Here is a 21,830-nt window from a genome sequence, read left to right on the forward strand (position 1 = left end):
GAAATCTTGTGTATTTTTTCTTCTTTTCGTGACCAATCATCTGGCCAAAAATCAATTCCATGCTCCAATTAATTTTTGAGATAGCATGTCCTCTTTGAATATAGTTCCTGTGCAAAAGTGAGGCAAATGTTCTGTTTGGAGTGCCACTGCAGGCCATCGCCAAGTTTTGCTACGGGTCGCGACACAAGACACTGTTGAGGGAGAGAAAACCAATATTTCGTTTAAATCTTTTGTATATTTTGTCTTCTTTTCTTGACCAATCATCTGGCCAAAATTCAATTCAATGCTCCAATTAATTTTTGAGATAGCATGTCGTCTTCCACTATCGTTCCTGGGCAAAAGTGAGGCAAATTTTCTGTTTGGACTGCCACTGCAGGCCATCGCCAAGTTTTGCTACTGGTCGCGACACAAGACACTGTTTAGGGAGAGAAAACCAATATTTCGTTGAAATCTTGTGTATTTTGTCTTCTTTTCGTGACCAATCATCTGGCCAAAATTCAATTCAATGCTTTAATTAATTTTTGAGATAGCATGTCCTCTTGCACTATCGTTCCTGTGCAAAAATGAGGCAAATGTTCTGTTTGGACTGTCACTGCAGCCAATCGCCAAGTTTTGCTACGGGTCGCGACACAAGACACTGTTTAGGGAGAGAAAAACAATATTTCGTGGAAATCTGTATATTTTGTCTTCTTTTCGTGACCAACCATCTGGCCAAAATTCAATTCAATTCTCCAATTAATTTTTGAGATAGCATGTCCTCTTGCACTATCGTTCCTGTGCAAAAGTGAGGCAAATGTTCTCTTTGGACTGCCACTGCAGCCTATCGCCAAGTTTTGCTACGTGTCGCGACAAAAGGCACTGTTGAGGGAGAGAAAAACAATATTTCGTTTAAATCTTCTGCATATTTTGTCTTCTTTTTGTGATCAATCATCTGGCCAAAATTCAATTCAATGCTCCAATTAATTTTTGAGATAGCATGTCCTCTTCGACTATCGTTCCTGTGCAAAAGTGAGTCAAATGTTCTGTTTGGACTGTCACTGCAGCCCATCGCCAAGTTTTGCTACGTGTCGCGACACAAGACACTGTTTAGGGAGAGGAAAACAATATTTCGTTTAAATCTTCTGTATATTTTGTCTTCTTTTCGTGACCAATCATCTGGCCAAAATTCAATTCAATGCTCCAATTAATTTTTGAGATAGCATGTCGTCTTGGACTATCGTTCCTGTGCAAAAGTGAGGCAAATGTTCTGTTTGGACTGCCACTGCAGGCCATCGCCAAGTTTTGCTACGGGTCGCGACACAAGACACTGCTTAGGGAGAGAAAAATATATTTCTTTTAAATCTTCTGTATATTTTGTCTTCTTTTCGTGACCAATCATCTGGCCAAAATTCAATTCAATGCTCCAATTAATTTTTTAGATAGCATGTCCTTCTTGAATATAGTTCCTGTGCAAAAGTGAAGAAAATGTTCTTTTTGGACTGCCACTGCAGGCCATCGCCAAGTTTTGCTACGAGTCGCGACAAAAGACACTGAGAGAAAAACAATATTTTATTCCGGGCCCTTAAGCGGGCCCTGAACTCAACGTGCCAAAACTTTGTGGACCCACCTATTGGGGGACCACATTTTTCTGCAAACAAAATGAGTTTCAGATCGGCCATTGCGGAGGCCGAAGAGCTCTCACTTTCACACCGACTGAAGGTGCCCCCGTTCTGAGTAGTTGCCCCTTTTTGGTGTCCCCCCCCCTCCCCCCGTTTGAAAAGCATTGCGCCGTCCCTGCCTTCTGGTGCCGTACATCAGATTCGAACTAGACAAACTTGTTTGTTTCTGCATTCATTAGGGGACGTTGAACATTATTGGGTTCAACAAATACAAAACAAATGGGATGTCTTCCTAAAAAGTTAAAGTAATAACAGAAGAGTGACAATTTCGACGATTGCACATAAAAACACACTTTGGGCGGGACGTCACCACGTTTAATGGGGAAGTTTCTTTTTTAACTTTTATGCAAATTTTAGGAATGAGATAATTCGTCACCGACACCACGAAGTAACACTCTACTGTGTTAAAGCATATTTTTTTCGATTTTTAGTTTTTTGGATTTTTAAACATTATTCATCAAGGCCTACCATTGCACGAAGTTTCAAAGCTTCAAGAGCTTCACTTTAATAATTACGCTAAGTATCCATGGCAACTTTTGCGCAAAAGTGACAGTGTATGAGCGCGCGCGCGCTGACCTGAAGTTGCACTTTCCTCGTGTTAAATACATTGAAGAGTGTTACTTCGTGAAAACGAAAATTTACAGTTTCGCAGCTTTTTCGGTTTCACGAACTAACACTCATCCTTTTTCTCTTATTTCTTGTTTATTTAATACACAAACGAGTGAAAAACAGCAGATTTAATAAATTCAATTCATCAAGTTTCCACAACGAGAAACCCAACTGAAAATACTCGGTCGTTTTGACGCAAAGTGTTGTTTTAAAAGGCGTTCAACTTTAGTTGCCGTTTTCTCCGATTGCTAGTTTTTACTGGTATGTAGATGGGTGTTACTTCGTGGTGTCGGTGACGAATTATGTCGACTTCCTTCTGTCCCCCCAGTTTTCTGTCCCTACAAGTACATCCTAGCAACAAGTGTTTGTCCCCATCACTACGGAACAAGACAGGTGCATTTGAACGCACCCGGGAGCAAAGGGAGAAAGTAGGGGCAATGGTACCCAACAAGTCAGTAGAAATTCGACCTGACGAGGAAAACGCTACATGTAGGCGATGACAATACCCCTCGAGCCTCTCGGCTGAGGGGTAAAAATACAACATTTGCAAACATCAAAAAATAAAACTACCAAATCATTTTGAAATACCTTGCTGGACTGTTAGTGAATGACAGTGTAAAGCATCCTGTAAAATCATGGCACCTGGTATACTGTCATTTTCAAGAAAAGTTGTATTTTTGTATCAATTTCCAACGCTGATCGGCCGACCAGCGTTGGAAAAAACTGGCTTTTTTCAAATACTGGCCCCAATTGACCATCGCACTTGTTTGCAATCGATTACACACCTATGAATGGGTACAAGCCAGCTAGACTGGTTACCTGACTTTACAATTCCCCAATGTATGTAAACTGCTCTGTTTCTTCTTAAATGGAGTCAGGGAACCAGACTACAGGAAAATGATTGTTTTTCTTGGTTTTTGTAGCATTTTTTAACCCAAAACCTCAAAAAAGTCAGTGTAACTATATTTGCTATATATTTCCAACCCCCCAATTCCATCCATTTCTGAAAATTACAGTAAAAGCAAATGATGTATATTCCCTTTATATATTTCTATCGGAACCGAAGAGAACAGAAAGGAAGAAGGGACGTATTAAAGTGGCAGGTGTATTACATTCGTGTGAGTACACAGCGTTTAAAAATACAATATTATTAAAAATCAAAATGTCATTTACAAGAAAAATGTATGGGCCAGCACACAAAAGAGGGATTATTGGATTTGAGGAGAGATCCACAGGTGAACATCATAATGGAGAAGAAATGACCGGCAACGGACAATTTGTTTGGGCGAGGATAAACGAAATGGGTTTGGGGTTGAGATAGATATCAGGCTGGGGACAAAGAGAGTGGCAAGAAGTGGGATCATAAGAAACTAAAAATTTGGGTTTTTTTCCTCCTGTGCCCCCTCCTTCCCAACCCCCTCCCCTCCATTCTCACCCAAGCATAATGCCCTATGTATCTCCCCCTCCTTACACTTTATCTCTCTCATATGTTTCTCCATCCATCCCTACATGCCCGTGTGTCCCCCATGGCAGGTGTTTCTTTATATACATACCAGTACCACTGTCATTTGTCAGCAAAATTGCAAATTGACCTCGTTTGAATCAGAGTGCACTTAATCACACCCTGATTTACATATTTAGGCCACGCCCACAAAAGGGTAAAATAAGAAGTGTTATAACGTTAAAAGTTTTACCTTGTGCCCAAATGTATTTTAAAGCATAACTGAACGGGGAAAAGGTGCAAAAAACCTGTTCTTGTAAGTTTTAAAGTGTTTACTATCCGTACCCTTTTCTATAAGCTCCGACTCCAGCACGTGTAATGTAAAGTACATGTACTGCTAACCTGGTCAATAGCCTATTTGTTTCAGGAAAAAGACATTTGATGAGAAAATTGCGGGTTTTTTTTAGAAATGGGTACAAAATAGCCAAAATGCATCGGCAAACATGCCAGGAAAACTTGACAGGAATAATAAAGTGCGTTGCGATGATATAAACGAAAATATGCTTGGAGGGGGTGGCGGCCCCGCCCCCTCCATGCTATTGGCATCGCTCTTAAGTTAATTAGTGTGATCTTAAATTACTCGTAAGCTACATTTTTATTTTCGTCGAGCATTAAAGCACTTATAAAAACCGGTTTTACAATTTTCTATATCGTGGCGTTGCAACTGTATCAGCGAAAAGGAATGGGAGGGGTTATGGCCACGCCCCCTCCTATACAGGTTTTTCATGTCTGGCGGGCACCTTCCATCACTGAAAATGTCTGGCAGTGGCCATTCATGATACCTGGGACTAGGCCCGACATTTTCCAGTAGGTTTTATCATAGAGCTAGGACCATGGTTTTATTGGGTTAACTCACCAGCTGATCTAGCTCAATTTTGTGGCCCCTTTCTCATGGCCCTCCTGCTGCGCGTGAAAATTTGTTAACTTTCCAGCTAGGCTGACCCCCCCCCCCCTGGCTCCCGGTCTATACAGGGACATTTTGTGGTTTTTTTACCTAGTTGAAAGAGCTAGGTCATCCAACTATCTATTTTTAATACAATGTAAAAGTTCACAGGGAAAACAAAAAAATGCAAAGGATACTATTCAAATAAAAGTATGATAAGCAATATTTGTTCATTGCTGTCTAGAAATTTTGAGTAACATATTCGTCAAGTTGGTTCAATGGGATTCGAACCCATGGTTTCCTGCATTTTAGTGCAGACGTCTAACTACACGGCCATCAAACTTACAGTTACCTACAGATATGTTTATCTATGATTTAATTTAATGCAAACATTAAAAAAAATACTTTCGTCGGATCAGAGTATTTCTCAAAATGTTGCCTTTTTTGGTCCCCCCAAAATAAAACCAATTAGACTTTTGATCGGAAAATACTGGAACGAAAGTGTGGACAAAATGTGATTGGTGTTGGTAACTTAGGTTTTAATTGAGGGCGCCCTACATGCTGACAGGTAGTAAGGCCTTGGTTAGCAAAAATCACATGAGGGCGGTAGTCAGTATAACCATTAATTCTGCTTTCTGATACAAACAAAACAATAATTTGACCTTTAATTAATGTTAGGTAGAGGCAAGAATCTGGAGGGACTTACTTTAAAAAAGTACTGAAATTGCATGATAAAGCATCTGAAAAGAAAAGTTCCAGTTGCTACGCCCTGAATCTTGCCAAATGGATGTTAAATTGCGGATACAATAGCTGCCAATTACAGATACAATTACAGTGAAGGTAAACAAAAACACGAAACCGCTTGGTTAACCACTACTGCGATAAATTTTTTTATGATTTTTTTTTAAAGGAGAACAAAACTTCAAAGCATTTTAAACATTATTTTAAAAACATACGCCTACGGAGTATTGTCCGAAAACTTGTAAGAAAAGAAAACTATGCTTGCACAGGTGGGATTCGAACCCCCGACCTTCTAATTTTCCATGCAAGTGTCTTTACCGTTCGACCATCGAACTTGAACATTTTAGGATGTTGAATTAAATATGTACAGTAGGTATGAATAGGAAAAAATACCATCATCACAGTACTAAACAGACTTGCGAGATATTTTTTCACAAAATTTGTTTCCCCTCACACAGCATTAAAACAATTCTTTCTAGTCGAAAGTTTCATTTTACGAAAATAATTTTATGCAAATAACCGCGCGGAGAAAAACTTTCGTGCCAAAATGAAATGACACGGGGCGTGGTCTACGAATCACTACGCTGAAGATGGGCCAGTGATGAGGCACGGTACACTGTAAACAAAATAATAACTGGCTCCCGGCGCAAAGTGCTTTTGACCGTATAGGGACGAGGTACCAGGGACCATGTGCTTTTTCGCATTGGTGTTGCCGATCGGCTGTAAAATAGCGGGAACAAAATCAAGTAAGTTTACCGCTATTTCTCCTTAAAACACATTACACCTTCAAAATTTTGTAGACTCATGGAGCTAAGAAACTGAATGACTTACTCTTATTAATGGGCTTATGTACTAATTCTGAATTTGTGCAGTTGAGAAATGTTCGAAGGTTTGATTTTTATTTTTCAGTCGAATGTGAAGTCCTCCATCAAGAAAGACATTATGTAAATTTTTAACCTAGTTTCCAGAAAAGAATGTGTTTTCCAGTGACCTTTTTGGGATAGTTTTGAATTTGAAATACATTTTTTGTTTTGTTAAAAGTTTCAAGCAACTCAAGAAAAATTATAAACATTTCTACTCTGGCCTCAACGTATGCGCAGAGACTGTTCTTCTTTATGGCTTCGTGGAAGGTTACTAGCTGTGAGAAGGTACTTTCCACAATCACTGGTTCGCGTCGTCCGATGCTTATGAAATCAGAGTCGGAGACACGGGACCAGGGATATACCAGACGAACTCGCAAACGGTTCATTTGAAGCACATGTTGTAAATTGGCGGCAAACTCGGCATTGCGCATTCTAACTTAATTGCAAAGATTATCTGGGAGGTGACGGACAGAACAGTGAAAGTAAGTTTGCAACCTTTTTGCCTAAAACGTAAATATTTGCATGAACACATTTTGTGTAAATACTGTGACAAGTAACTTACAGGCTGAAAAACACTTTGTGAAATGAAAATAAACTCTTTGGGAGGAGAAAAAAGTGGAGAAATAGGCCTAATTATATTCCCATTCTGCCAACTTTTCAAGTGCAATGTAGTGACAGTGCATTGCTAAAAAGCCTATGAATAGGAGAAATGAGTTCCATACCTGGAAATCGCTTAATATTCTGTTCACAAACCCTATGAGACTGGTCTGAAAATTCCAAGTGTTTTCTCAGTAAATGCTTCAAAGTTTTCCCTGCTAAATTTGACTTTGGAAAAATGTTGCAACCTGATGCCACAGCGGTTGTGTACAAAGTCTACGAAGAGTCGAAAAAAATTTAAAAAAAAAAATGGAAATGTTTCTCAGTCCCAGATTTATGTCTTATCACCATTTTTGCATTCACTGACATTCATTGAGATGATATATGAAGAAAAAAGTGGCGTCGGGTTACAACATTCTTTCCAACTTCACCTTTTCACGAAAGTGGGAAACCATTTTCACACCTAGTTTGGGTAACTCCAGCTTAGGCCAATAAAATAATAGTTCTGCTTCCGGTTTCCCTACCTAACCCTATTCTGAGAGCCCCTACCCTATGTTTTTTATGGGAAAAATTTGAAAAAAAAGACACCCAAAACCATTAATGTTTACCTTTTACCCTTGACTGCACGCAGACGCCTCCATATGATCGTACTAAAAAAAATTGGCAAAATAAACCATTTCCCTACCTACCTACCCTATTTTTGACTGCCATGTAATCGGGAGCAGAACTTTTTTTTGGGCCTTACATGTTCATCACAAATTTGCCATGTAGGCCTAATGCTGGAGGGAAAACTGCATTGTAAACATACCGGGTCAACAGGCGTTGGGGGGGGGGGGTATTTACCCCCCCCCAATATTTTGTAAGGACTGCCGTTTTCCATTCAAATGCCCTTTTTCACCAGCACTCACTCACCCCCCCCCCCCCCAATATTTTGTAAAGGGTGCCCTTTTCATGAACAAGTGCCCTTTTTTTTCTGAACGAGTGCCTAGCTTTTTAAAAAGAAGTCGTGCCTTTTTTGTCCCATCGCCCGTTCGAGGTGCCTTTTTTAAAATTCGCGCATGGATCGCCCTGAAAAGCGCCGTATATTGGTCATTAGTATGCACAATCATCGGCTTTGAACAGTGCCCCCATGGACAGATGGTACCAGCCCCTCCCCCCCCCCAAACAGACAACAGTTACCGAAAAATATTGATGATTTTGTTGGTGCTGCTGTCAGTGTGTGTTGAGGTGGTTACATGTACGCGGCACCATATACGAGCAAAACAAATCTGGATTTTGTGGATTCTCATTATTTTATAGGGACTTCGCCATTTTTGACCCGCTACATATATTGGGGGTGTGTTTACGAACTGGCGAAACAAGCATTTTACTTCATAACTATATTTCAAGGAAATCGCTTTCAAAGTTATGCGAGTTTTCAGATGACAAATTTTATAGTTTAACATCACAATTGTCGGTAAAATTTTGCAGGTCACCTGCACAGAAGGTGCTTTTAATAATACACCTATGGGTTAGAGTCATAATCGGAATTTTAGTGGAGAAAACAAACTCTAAACAAGTTTTTCAGTTCGTTAAACCATTTTTTATGCGCTTATGTATCATGTACGTTGTGAGAACTTTTTACGAACTGGCGCGTGTACTATTTTATCACTTCATAAAAATTTGACAGTGTGGACAAGTATGATGCAATGATGTTTTACGAACTGACACTATAGGCCTATATGCGGTAGTTCGCCCCAGTTTGTTTTTATGTGAGAAATATTGTTTGCAAACCACCATTATTGTCCATGGGCGAAAGTTATAAGAGAAAATGTTGTTCCCACATGTATTTACTATTGACCAAACAGGATGGATTGATTGGATTCCCTTGGAATTGCCAGACACCAGAGCAGACATTAATTAACACCAGTGTTGTAGTCAAGTACTTTTTTTCCGAGTACCGAGTACTGCCGAGTACTTAGGTTGCCGAGTAGGAGAACAAGTACCTCCGAGTACAAGATCGGATCTACGAGTACGAGAACTTGTACTTCCGTGTACAAGTACGAGTACTTACGGCATACGGCAAATGGTTCCTTGTGCGTAATTGGCCCAGGCCCAGTCGACTGATATACGGACCCACTCACAGCAAGCTGTTAAATGTGTTTGTCCGTTCTTGCACGGAGTAAAATCAGGAAATCTCGATATCTCAACAAGCCAATCAACAATTTCCAACTGAAAGAATCGATAAAATAATAAGGCCTTGGTAAGTGAAGCTATAACATTTTTTTCCACGAGTACTGCTATTCGAGTACGAGTACTTTAATGATTGAGTACAATTTCGAAATGTCGAGTACGAGTACTTTGCTGCCCGAGTACGAGTACCGTCATTTCGAGTACGAGTACTTTGACATTCCAATACGAGTACGAGTACTCCAAAAAAGTACTCGAGTACTAGTTATAAGGCCAACGTACGAGTTATGATTCCCATGCAAGGTGTACGTGAGAGAGATTTTTTTCACCATGTCCCTAATATAGCCTCGTCGAAGGCGGAATCCGCCCCCCCCTCAACATTTTCCGTGATAGCCTCTAAAAAAATTTTTTTCGCAACCCCAGCTTTTATGACTTTTTAGCCTCGAGCTTTGCGCATCTTTTGATACCCAAAACATAAAAATCGGACAACGGGTTGCCGCGTAGCGAAAAATTTTCCGGCGCAAACTGAATTTTCGCATACACGTCGTGTACACAGAGCAGAATTGCCATTCATACATATGAATAGTTAATTAGCCATAATTCCAAAACCCTTTGACCTATAGTCATGAAATTTCTTGCGTATGTTTAGGAAGAGTTGCTCTATGCATGTGCCAAGTTTCAAAATTTTTCGGCACTAGATGACCAAGATCTTGGGGGGGGGGGGGGTGGAATCCGCCTTCACCCGGCTGAGAGATGGTCAAAATAACCCGGCCCCTTTAGGGTTAACACAAGTGGGAAAAATCATCAATTTTCGGACAAGTGGGACATTGTTTACATTTCACTGGAGGGAAAACATTTTCTTTCTTTCTACACAAGTGGGATACTGTTTTCACACCTTTTTACACAATAGGGAAATCATTTGTTTCCAACTACTTGTGTGAAAAGGTATGCAAATGTTTTCCCACTGTGTGATACTTTTTTCTTTTTCACATTTGGTGAAATAAAAGTGAATTTCCTGGGAGGAGAAACACTGTGAAGAAAAATTCCCCTTCCCATGTTAACTTTCAATTGCAGTGTACTCTAACATGCAGAACATGTAAAGCTGGGGAATTAACTGTTAAAACCAGAATTGACTGAATTTGAATAGGAACAAATGTTCAGCCAGAGAAAGAGGGTTACAATTAATGAATTAAAAATTTTGTATAAACTGCATTGCAATCATATCATTCATACTCAGAATGCAATGTGAATGTCCAAGAAAGCTATTGATTTTCAGAAATGGGAGGGCAAATTTAACGAGCATTTCATATAGGCAATTTACAGTAGAAGAAACACAGAAAAAGACAAAATATATAGATCATTCCTGTCAAATCACCCCCCCCCCCCCAGAAAAAAAGTTTAAACCCCATCCCCTTGAAATTGGTTCATATTTAGTGTACATGGCGAGTTAGGCTGAACAAAGTCTAAAAAAAAATAATTTTAAGGCCATCGGGCAAATTGATTCTGCGATACTTTTGTTTGCAATTTTGGTAAAATTGGGCATGGCCAAGTAATTTAAAGTAATTTGAACTTTACTCTGACCTTGAATTTTTCTTGTGGACCACATGAGCTTGTGATGACCTTGGTTGAAAATTATCCCACAACATATTTGCTACAAAATATCCAACAATTGGGAATATATTTTTTGTTTGGTTTCTAGCTCATCTGAAGTTGGCATGTATGCAGTGAACTAGCGGATTTAAAGCAGGGATTTTGTTTTACCCTGAAATGTGTATATGTATAGGGAGTATATCATTTTGCAACACTTTTGCCAACTTTGAAATAAGCTAGATACCAAACAAAAAAATATATTACAAAAAACTAAATTACCCCCATTTTTTGGGATATTTTGTAGAAGTCATGTTGGGATGCAATTCAACACTGTTTTCACGAAGAGCCACATGTCGATTTTGAAGAAAAAGCGTTTTCGAGATAAGGCCAAAAAAAACCAAGTCGGTCTCTGGTCAGCGCGCGCGTTGATTTTAATCATGCGTGTCAACCTTTTTTTTTTTCCTTCAAATTGTCCGTGGTAGCTACAGCAGCGCCCTCTATTGCCGCACTTCCTCAAATTTTTGCACCAAGGAGTGCTAAGGAATGGTGAAATGGCTCCAAGGCAAATGATGGAGGGCACCTAGGCAAAATATGGAGGACCCCAATGTATATGAGGACACAACAAAAGCAAAATAGTAAAAAAAAAAAAAAAAAAAAAAAAAATGCATCGCCGCATCAATTCCGGAACTTTGGTCTGACCAGAGACCGAATATTTTTTGTTTTGGCCTAATCGCAAAAGAAGTTTCTCATATTTTAAAACTGCAAAAAATACCACTTTGCAATAACTTTGTGCAGCAAGGAAACCATCAAACGATTCTAAAAGAGCTGAATTTTTACATGAACCCAGTAATTAGACTTAATTGGTGAAAATTAATTAGTAAAGATATGTGGCTGTTCGTAAAAATGCAAATTCAGGTTTCCGACATATTGGCCCTTTCTGGTCAACGTGTATTTCCATAAGCGCGTGAGTACACGCGCGCAGCTGAAAATGTAACAAAGATATGTGACTCTTCGTGAAAACGCATATCTCATTTGACCTACTTTTACGTATATCCGTGCCATGGGTGTTGTACGCGTCCAAAGGGCCAAAATGTATGAGGCTCTTCGTGTAAATGCAAAATGCATATATCGAGATTTCTGCCCCTTGCAACATTAATGTAACTTAGAAATTAATGATGTTTTGCTTACAGAAGTAGGTCAAAATGGTTAAGTACAATGTTTTAATGCAAAATATTGAAAACAATCAAAATCGAAAAAATTGAAATTTTCGACATATGTGGCTCTTCGTGAAAACGGTGACAAATTGTCATCTAAGTTTTTCTCAAGATCATAAGATCCACAAGGTCAAATTGAAGGTCAAATTGCAGGTCAACTTGAAGGTCAATATGTCATAATACTTGAAAATACTTCAACTTGAAAGGTATTGGTAAATTTGGATTTCTTGTGTCTTGTGATTTTGCCATTCCAAAGAAACCAAGATTAACCAATTAAACCAACAGGTATAAAGATAAGGTCGTATGATAATTGATGACCACGCCTATTTTGGCCAAAATCACCAAACACTGGTTGGTGGTAGCGCAAAACACGTTTGTCTGATGGCACCATAGAGCAAGGACCCAAGGAGTCTGCAGAACTCTTGGGCGATTTACATTTTGACCATTAACATACCAATCCCTCGGGAATGTCTATAGCTACAGCACTGTGACCGCAAGCCTGGACCATTCAAAGCGTGAATGCCAGCGGCCTTTGAACACGATGATCGTCGCCGCCTTTTTAGTTGGTAACCAACAACCTCCCTATATGCTGCATAATAAGTCATGTCACGTCGCTGCTCTTTTTTGAAAAATATATTTTACGACAAGATAGGTTTTTACAACTGCGCAGTTGTTAGATGTGAGTTATGAACTCAAGTTAGCAATGTGCAGTTGTTGGTGCTTAAAAGCGTTATTTGTCCCTGTAACTTGGAGATAAATTGGATTTCTTTCAGATAAGTTTTCATGTATTTTCAGACATTTTAATTGGCAATATATCATTGATGCAATGTGTTTTTTGGGAAAATGTCACAAGTTTTCACACTAAAGGTACAGAGCATTTTGTTCTGCATGAAATGATTGTTCCAGTGATGTTGACCACATTTATATACAGTATCATCCAACTGCGAACAAACACTTCAAAATCATTCATTTTTAGCGATGTATGACAACTGCGCATGCGTATTTACTATGGTACTGTCTACGAAGCCATGCAAACTCCTTTTTCTGGCATTAGTGAGGGCGGATCTCTATTGTGTCGAGATTAGTGTAGTGAGCAACTGAGCAAGCTGGCGCCAGGTGCTTTCTATTGTAGCTTTCGAGCGTGGCGACCATCATTTTACTTTTGAAGTCTTGGAGTACGAACTCCTTGGGTCCTTGCTCTATGATGGCACTTAAACTTAAGATTTAAGCGTTTTCAGACAAAATCAACCCCCATACTCAATATGAGCAAATTTGAATTAAAGAGCTGGGGTATACGCATTTGGGTAATTTGAGATGAAATTACCCATTTGACACCTTAGAAAACTGAGAAATGTAATTAAGGCTGACAAAATTAAATTTCAGTTTTAGTGCCACCGACTAAAAGGTTTTTCACTACTGCCCACCATTGTTCTGCAATTTTTGTCAAAATGGGTGTGGCCACCAATTTTCAAATGAATACGATATCTCCATAACCTGTCAGCCAAATATCTTGGTTGCTTTGAAAAGCTTACATCGTAAGGAATCCAAATTTTCTATAACATTTTATGTTGGAGCAATTTGAAGAGTGATGACCTTTGACCTTTACTTTGAATTTTATATTTGACCTTGTGGATCATGTGAGCTTGAGACAAACTTTGATGAATACCCCAACATGTTTTCTGCAAAATATCTTAAATTGTGGTATAATATCGTAATGAAATGGCCCTTCGCCATTACCTTCCTCCCCGCCTTCTATTTTTGGTTTAGCCTGCCCCTCTCATCCACCACATCCCTGAGCTGAGTGTGTATCAGTCCAGCCAGGCATGCAGCATGTTATTTGCATAAATCTATTGTTAGCCCCATGCGTATGGAATTTGAAATAGCCATTTGTGCTTCAGTCTGCTGGGTGCTGTGCTAGGGATAGGTTGTCTGTGGAGGGCTGTGCAGGTTTTGCCTGGGTGTGGCAAGGAAAGGCCTTGATGTAATGACCAAGTAAGTTGTAGTGCATGACAACTTATTCGATTCCCCCTGGGTTGGGAGTAGAGTACCACAAGATATACCCTACTCACTTTGACCATCACTGAGCCCCGCCCTTTGTAATTTCTTATAATTAATTGTTTTTCTTGAATGTATTTCTCCCACAAATAGGCTAAAATTTTATATTCCCAAACTTACTTTATACAACACTTTTAATTCTGTCCCACATCAATTATGGACTCCTAGCGTGGGGAAATCCAGCACAGAGTTTACTAAATCGTCTTCTACATTTGCAGAGAAAAGATTTACAAGTTGCCTAGCTCACACTGATTCGCTTTTTCTCAAACATAATTAAGACACTTAAATTTAGCGACATTTATTGCTTCCAGCTTGGGGTTTTCACGTGCCAAATTACAAAAAAAAATTATTTGCCAACCTACCTTATCCAGATATTGATGTTCATGCATATTTCACCTATCCATCATCTCAGTTTCACTTACCAATTGTTTTATGTTTTTCTTAGATATGTATACAAAAAACAAAGTGAGCAAATGAGGCGGCAGAAACAAAACGACTATTCTAGGAGGAGGAGGGAAGTAAACTTCATCCTGGTAATTCATAACGATACAAATTGCAGTAATGGGAAAACAAATCTAAAAATATTCAAGAATCCTTAATCCTAGCAGAACTCAACCCATCCAACCCCAACGGCATGTTTTATTGAAATCTGTCGGGGATGGGTACAGTACCCCTAAATTGACAGTCTGTTACATTGGGTTGGCACACCTCCAGCCCTTTTCACATTAGAGCCTCTCAATCGGGTTGCACTCAACCCTGGGTGAACCCAGTGCCACCCCAGGTTGAGTTTTTGATTTTTCAACCCCTCGTTCAACCCCGCATCGTTTGACACTTGTTTCGTGCAAATCATTAGCTAATCATGCTCAGTTTCTACTTTTTTGAACCCTGGCAAGAATTTCAACCCTGTTCTGGAGCGAAATGAATCTCGGTGTGAAACAATGCATGTTCTCCATTGGTGGATCTAGGGGGGTGCCATGGGGGCGTGCGCCCCCTGGCAGTAACCAAAATTTTGTAAAATAAGGTAATTTTTCACTCCAATGAGCCGTTGCGCCCCCCGGCACGAACCTCTCTGTGATCCGCCACTGTTTTCAAACCTGCGTGAACCCTGCGTCAACCTGAGATTTGTTTAGTGTGAAAAGGGCAAAACAAGTCAGAAATAAATGTGTGCAGTTTCTCATATGGTGTTGGAATTTGCCAGAATGGGTATGGTTCCCATTAAATCATAGGGAGTTGGGGTTAAAGTATCATATGGAATAAAACATTTTTTCGGCCATTTTCTTACAGGCAAAGAGAGAAGAGAAGAGGGCAGAGGTAAGCATTTTACAATCTGGTCTTCAGGTTATATCTTTCCTTGAAGAAAATCCTCCAAACCACAGATTAGCAAAAGAAACAAGTTTGCCGAGTGATTTTGGAATTTCCATTGAAGCGCTGTCTGACAAACATTTGGGCTAGTCTGATATTTAACCACATCTGACGTAATGTCCATGATTTCAACAATTTCTTGCAAGACTATGTGCAGTCTACTGCACTCTGCGCTGACAATATTCAACTGACTGCAGTTTTCAAATTTCCCACACTGACGGTTAATCTGTGGAATGGAAGGTCATCACTGTGTCATGTGACTTGAAGTCCATGATATGATAGGCTTATATATTGGAAAGCTATTTGAAGGTTATGCTGAGCCACGGAATGCTGTACTGCTGTAAAATTATTTTACAACTGACTGCTAAATTGGAATGCTATACTCAATTTTTAGACACCCAATGCTCCCCTAAACGCTGAACTCTGATGTAGCGATTTTGCTATCGATTTTGATCGAGATTATCCTCTCATCCAGGACACACATTTCCAAAGTTAAAGTTCCTAATCAAAAAGGAATTCATACCTTTTCGAAAAAATGTTTTTTTATCCCAAAATCTTAACCATCTGGCCAAAAGATGACCTTCAGTCATCATCTTCCACGAATATCGTCCCGAAAATGTTCTTCCATGCAATTTCAAAATGGCGGCCGCATTGTAATGTATGCGTTATGCGGGCGCACTATGCATTGTTCAGTTGATGACCTCTTGTTTGTATGGCCAGCCGTGCCGTGCGACCAACAAACGTCATGAACTGCAATGCAGATTCATAATCTTGCCCAAGCGCCCTCGCATAATGCATAAATTACAACGCGACCGCCATTTGTTATCGCATTGAGGAACAATTTGGGCCGATATTTATGGGAGATGATGACTGAAAGTTGTATTTTGGGCAATATGGATGAAGATTTTGGGATAAAAGAACATTTTTTTTGGAAAAGGTATGAGTTCCTCTACAACTAGGAACCTTAACTTTGGAAATGTCTGTCCTGGATGAGAAGATAATCTCGATCAAAATCAGTAGCGAAATTGCTACATCAGAGTTCAGCGTTTAGGGGAGCATTGGCTGTCTGGCCGTACTACAGAGCTTGAGGCCAGATGCAGTCGGGCTAATATGTACCTGTACTCGATGTTGGTATTAAAGCTGGTACATACACTGTTAATATACGAGCAGTTGAAAATGACCGCGCGGGTTGATTACTAATTTGGATTTTGAAAAGCTGGCAGCTATACGTACGGGAATGCCAGTGGGCCGTGTTGTTGCAAAGGTACTGTATACGGACTCCAGCTGCCTTCTACTGTCACTGAACTTATGTTTTTTTTATTGAATGGAAAATCAATATTTTAAGATCAAAAACTGGGGTGGGTGGGTCAGTCAAAACAATTTGGAAAAAAAAAAAAAATCGAAATTAAAAACATTGAAAATTTTGGATGAAACGAAAAGTAAAAGGGGGTGCCAGCTGATCGCCATTAAACTTAAGGGGACACTGATCAAACCACGTACATGTATGAATGATCAAACCACTACATGTATGTATGATCAAACCACGAACATGATCAAACCACGTACATGTATGTAAGATCAAACCACGTACATGTACAGTATGTATGATCAAACCACGTACATGTACATGTACGTATGTATATCATTCACGACCATTTTAAGTTGACGTGAACAAAAACCGGTACCCGGCGTAAAGTTATTGCATATATTTTTTGCAAAATTTTGCTTTTATTTTTGGGACTCGAGTATTATTAGCCTTCCTCGAGTCGAGTCGAGTCATTCTGATGAGGGACTCGAGTTGAATTGAGTCATTTGTTTGCAGTGACTCGAGTTGAGTCAAGTCATTTGCCCTTAGGGGACTCGAGGCGAGTCACCAAAAATGGTGACTCGAGCCGGACTCGAGTCGAGTCATTCACTTGAGTCATTACAACTCTGCCATCATGTTACATGCATGTATTTAATCAGAGAAGTTTTGCGATGTTTTTATTTCATCATAAACATATTTGTCAGGTTTGCCAAATTACAAAATCTCGGATGGTCAGTTGTTCTTCACACTGTGTTCCCAGTGTATGCTATTCGTCAGTTTGTCGGAACTCAACTTTTCACGCGGGCTCTGTGTACAGCGAACATGCGAAACTGAGTTGTCATGACTGAAGATTGAATTGTGATTTGAATTTTGACTGACATGTGATTTGACTTTTGACTGACATGTGATTGGGTTGTGATTCAACTTTTGACTGTGATTGTATTGTTTGTAAATAACGTAAAATAACCCTTTTTCAAACAGAGGAGGAGACAAAGATCGGAGGTGGAAGAGATGTGTAAATTAAGGTAAGATTAAAGCATCAAAATATGAAAATATATTGCTACGAAACAAGTGTCATGTGCTCTGCGATCTTGTCAAAAAGAACCTTAGTTTTACTGTAAAGTGTCTATCAGCAGAAATTGTGCTATGATTTTTGTTTTGTAATATTTTATTTTTGTTGCCATGTTGACCTTAAATGAATCATTTTTATTCAGGCCTCCCTACCAATGGCATAACTGCATTGGCGAAAATTCCCCCCCCCCCTTTCCATTTTTACTATATATTTTACTATACTATTTCATTATAAGGAATAATTTAATATAATATGCCTAATTTGCGTAAATCTTTAATAACTGCCGTGTAATATATTTGTTCCCATATTTGGGTATATTGTTCATTAATATATTTTTTGAAAAGTTTATTTTTGTGATTATACTTACACTTCCTTACTTCAAATATTTTCTAAAGCATATAAGTGACTGAATAATTATGAGGACATAAAAACAATCCAAAATGCCTACTATTATACCCTAAGGTTGCTCACATATACTTTGCATCAGATGTCATCAAGTAGTCTCGCCAAACGTCAGTTTTGATGAGCTCCAAATTTACAAAGTCACTTTCTGGCACAGTTACCCTAACAAAGTTAATTGGGATATTATGTGGCAAATGATAAAATCTTGATATTTAGGCCAATAATGAAAACAGGGGAGGTGTCCGTAAATTGGGCTAAAATTAGGGTTGCCTAACGTGGGGGACTTAAACAACTTCAAGGAAATCCCCCCAAATCAAATATTATTGTTACATGTACATTAATTATGTCAATGTTGAAATGTTTTCTTATCAATAATTTTGGGAATTTTCCTGAACGTGCTCAAGCCTCCCATGTTATGCAACCCTTCAACCACCTTTTTGCCCAATTAATGGACACCTCATTTCCCCCCTTTTATATCACACTGTTATCTTTGTTCACATGATTTTCCATAAGGTTTTTATGGGTTAACCATTTTAGATTATTACTATAGCCGTGTCTGCACTGGACTTTTTTTGGAAGGTTTTACCGAGACGATGGTAAAATGAGAAATGGTCAAATGTGACCACTGTCCACACTTGGACTTTTGCACAGGAAATTTTACCCAGACCGTGTTGGAGAACATGGAGAAATAACTGAGCTGTCAGTTCTGGTATAATGACTCACCGTATGTGGAAAACGAGATGCTGGTCAAATTTTCAGCCGCCGATACGCACAGTAATTACAAACGCCATTTGCAATCGTTCTTGGTGATGAACATAAAGAATTACTGAATAACATACACTTACAATGTAGTCTTTTTGTAGTCTTTATGTAGTTTGTTTGCTTTTATCCAGTCTGATATCAGAACAAGGTCAGTATTAACAATGTAAATCAAATTATTAATATTTTTGTTACTATAGAATAAATTTGAATTGATCGGCGAATAAGATACATGACAAACGTTATGAGACATTAACTAGGTCATTTATATAAACAAGAAATAGTAGTGGTTTAAGAATAGATCCTTGAGGAACCCCACATGTCAAGGAACATATATTAGGAGTGTCGTAAACTAATACATATTGCTCTCTGTTAGAGAGATAAGTTTGAAACCAAGCAAGAAGGACTCATGATGCCATAGTAATTAAGCTTGTATAACAATACATTATGATCTAAGGTGTCAAACGCTTTTGAAAAATCAAGAAAAATACCAAGGGTGTGTTCTGAATTGTCTAAACCTGCTACAACCTTATTAATGAGATGAAGAACAGCAAGATTAGTTGAATGTTTTGCACGAAACCCAAACTGGAAGTTTGATATATCGTATTTACGTAAGAAATCAAGAGTACGTACATACATTGTAAACAATTCTTTCAAAAATTTTCGAAAAACTATTTCGAATCTATCAGTCAGAAGCTGTTTTACCTGGTAGTATGGAACAATGGGATCCTTTGACTGGTTCTCAGGTATGCCCCTTAATTGCAAGTTGAAGTTGCGGGAATAACGCTCCTGCTGAAGAATAGCTTCTTTGAGGGTGGTGATGTTCTTTTGTGCCGTCTCCAGCTGAACAGACATTCTGGACATTCCTTCCGTCAGCACCGTGTTTTGGGACTGAAGTTCCTCAATTAAAAGCCCAATGACTCCTCCATATCTCTCTGCTTTCTTTCGACATCTGCCACTCTCCCAGGTAGGGATTCTTGATTCAGGAGGGCTTTGTCGAGCTTGGCATTTATGTCGGCAGCTAGATTGCGAATTTCCCGCCTCAGATTGCCGATGGCGTCGCCTTCTTCTGTGATAGTGCCAGGCTATCGGTCAGTGGCGTCATCTGGCGGGTTGACCGAGTCGTCTGATCCAGTCGAGAATGACTGAGTTTTTTCCTTTCTCTGCATAATCACAGGTACACTGTAGATAATTACTATCAAGAGACTCGATATAAAGCCAGTGGCACAAGAATACTGAAATCTTAGATTTTCATGAGATTTATGGAGAATTTACCAGTCAATTGTGACGGTCCCTGGAGCATCGATTTGACACGTCCGTCTACATGACTAGCGCCCTCTAGAATAGCATCCTATCAATATTGTGCATATCTTCCCGAGAATCTTTTGTTGTTGTGTAATAGTCACTATCAGCATTGCAGTAGCCTTACCTTCCTCCTCCCCGGCCCCCAGGCCTCCCAGCTGGCGGCCCTTTGCTTCTCTTGCTGAAAAAAGCAAATTCATGTGATTTACGCGTCAAGTACAAATGTCAAATCTCCTACCAGTAGTGTGGATTTCTTCCAGAGAACCTTTTTGTGTTAGTATAATAGTTATTATCAGCATTGCAGTAGCTTTAATACCTTCCTCCTCCCTGGCCCCCAGGCCTTCCAGCCGGCGGCCCTTTGCTTTTCCTGCTGAAAAACTGCTGAAAAAGGCAACTTCACATGATCTACGTGTATAGTAGAAATGTCAAATGTCCTACCAGTATTGTGCATTTCTTCCAGAGAACCTTTTTGTGTTAGTACATGTATAATAGTCATCAGCATTGCAGTAGCCTTGCTTTCCTTCTCCCTGGCCCCCAGGCCTCCCAGCTGGTGGCCCTTTGCTTCTCCTGCTGAAAAACATGCTGGAGGGTTAAAAGTTAAAACTTTAAAAAGATTAATTACACTTTACACAGTACAAACTTTTCCTGTTTAAATACACAGTTTTATTTACGACAGGCAACTGTTTCTAAACTATTGTTAAACTGACTTGTTTCACGTTTTTGGCTTGTAGATGCTGGAAAAACCAAGAAAACCAATTATATTCTTGTAGTCTGGTTCCCTGACCCCACTTAAGATGAAATGGAGCAATTTATTGACTTTGGGGAATTGTGCAGTCAGAGTATCAATTAAGCTGGCTTGTACCCATTGACAGGTGAGTAATCAATTGCAAAGAAGATGTGGAATAACTAAATATAAGAAATATGGAGTAGTTTTTGAAAATAGCCAGTTTTCTCCAGTGCTGGTCGGCCGACCAGCATTGGAAAAATACAATTTTTCTTGAAAATGTCAGCACACCAGGAGCCACAATTTTACAGGATGCTTTAGACTGTCATTCCCTAACAATCCAGTAAGGTATTTTGTGATAAGTGGATCATTTCGTTTTTTGATGTTTGCAAATGTTGTATCTTTCCTTTAAAAATTACATATCATGGGCCCTTTAATATCCATAAGGAAAAATGATTTTATTCAATTTACCTACATGTATTAAGTTCTCATTGTGGTTTTTTTTCCAGCAATCTTAAGTTAAAAATTTGGGATCACTCAGTGTAACTGCTCCCGCATTATTTCTTAAAAAAAAAAAAACACACAGAAATTACTGTTCTACTTCCAGCATCACAAAGACAGCAGCCAGTGACTTTAACTGGATTTCATAGCACACGTATGTATGGGTACAAAATAGTTATTTACACCTTCATGTACATGTACTTGTATCTATTTATCTATTATTACCCACTCTTGTGGTAAAGTGCTTTAAAACAACTTTCTTGAATCTTTTAACAAAATTAAACACTGGCCGGAACTACTTTTCACTCAACAAAAGTTGGGAATCAAGTTTAAACCCCTTGTTAAGAGATAGTGGTTAGGCAACAACAACAACAACAAAAATCTGCTTCCGCTTACATGCCTTTCAAAAATAAGGTCGGTAGGTTGAATGTTCTTTTATGGAGTTTTCAATTATCTGTATTTAGGGTCTGAAAAATTGTGCCCTATATCAAATAATTTAACCCTCCTATGGACACATGCATT

At 39.1% G+C, this 21,830-nt stretch overlaps 1 long non-coding RNA gene across 1 annotated transcript; it reads left to right on the top strand.

The window, feature by feature from the left end:
- Positions 1 to 6,078: 6,078 nt before the first annotated feature.
- Positions 6,079 to 20,531, top strand: LOC119726292. Its single transcript, XR_005270821.1, has 4 exons — positions 6,079 to 6,737; positions 14,326 to 14,413; positions 15,165 to 15,191; positions 17,530 to 20,531. It is a non-coding gene; the product is annotated as an uncharacterized LOC119726292 (long non-coding RNA).
- The last annotated feature ends 1,299 nt before the right edge of the window (positions 20,532 to 21,830 follow it).

Source organism: Patiria miniata, unplaced genomic scaffold (genome assembly GCF_015706575.1).
Source record: "Patiria miniata isolate m_02_andy unplaced genomic scaffold, ASM1570657v1 HiC_scaffold_2, whole genome shotgun sequence".
NCBI lineage: Eukaryota > Metazoa > Echinodermata > Asteroidea > Valvatida > Asterinidae > Patiria > Patiria miniata.